Consider the following 1,020-nt stretch of genomic DNA (forward strand, 5'->3'; position numbering starts at 1 on the left):
GGCACAGGCCCGAATCCGTTGAAGATCAAGTCTCCGCGGATATCGGTCGTGTAGTTCAGGTTTCCGAACCTGACCTGGTGGCCAGGGGCATAGTTGTCGATCTGCTCCAGTTGGCCAAGCGAATTGGCCCGCAGTGCGAAGCCGCCGAACACGAAGATCTGTCCGGCGAGAAAAGACTCACCCTGGACCGTGTTGTTGACAATTGAAGGAGCCATCAAGCCTTGCAGCGACGTCACAGAGGAACTCTCAATGAAAGCACCAATGTCGGTGTCAAAACCGGCGGATCTCGGGTAGGGGTCCCGATCTGTGCCTCTTAGGCTAATGGTAACAAGAGGTAAGGGACACAATGTTTACCCAGGTTCAGGCCCTCTCGATGGAGGTAAAACCCTACTTCCTGCTTGATTTATATTGATGATATGAGTAGTACAAGAGTTGATCTACCACGAGATCATAGAGGCTAAACCCTAGAAGCTAGCCTATGATGATTATGATTGTGATCGTCCCTCTGAGGACCAAACTCTCCGGTTTATATAGACACCGGAGAGGGCTAGGGTTTACATGGAGTCGGTTACAAGGAAGGAAATATAATATCTGGATCGCCAAGCTTGTCTTCCACGCAAAGGAGAGTCCCATCCGGACACGGGATGGAGTTTTCAGTCTTGTATCTTCACGCTCCAACAGTCCGGACAAAGTATATAGTCCGGCTGTCCGGATACCCCCTAATCCATGACTCCCTTAGGGGGCACTTGGGAAACCCCAAGTAGGATTCAGATCCTACTTGGGGCGCCCCATGGCTGCCTCGCCTCTCCCTCCCGCCTATATATGTGAGGAGGGGGGCGCCTAGAACACACAACATCAATTGTTAGCCGTGTGCGCCCCCCCCCCCCTCCACAGTTTACACCCCCGGTCATAGTTTTGCGGTGCTTAGGCGAAGCCCTGCGAGAATCACTTCATGATAACCGCACCATGCCATCGTGCTGACAAAACTCATCTACTACCTCGACACCTTGCTGGATCAAG

The sequence above is a fragment of the Triticum dicoccoides genome, chromosome 5B (assembly GCF_002162155.2).
Source record: "Triticum dicoccoides isolate Atlit2015 ecotype Zavitan chromosome 5B, WEW_v2.0, whole genome shotgun sequence".
NCBI lineage: Eukaryota > Viridiplantae > Streptophyta > Magnoliopsida > Poales > Poaceae > Triticum > Triticum dicoccoides.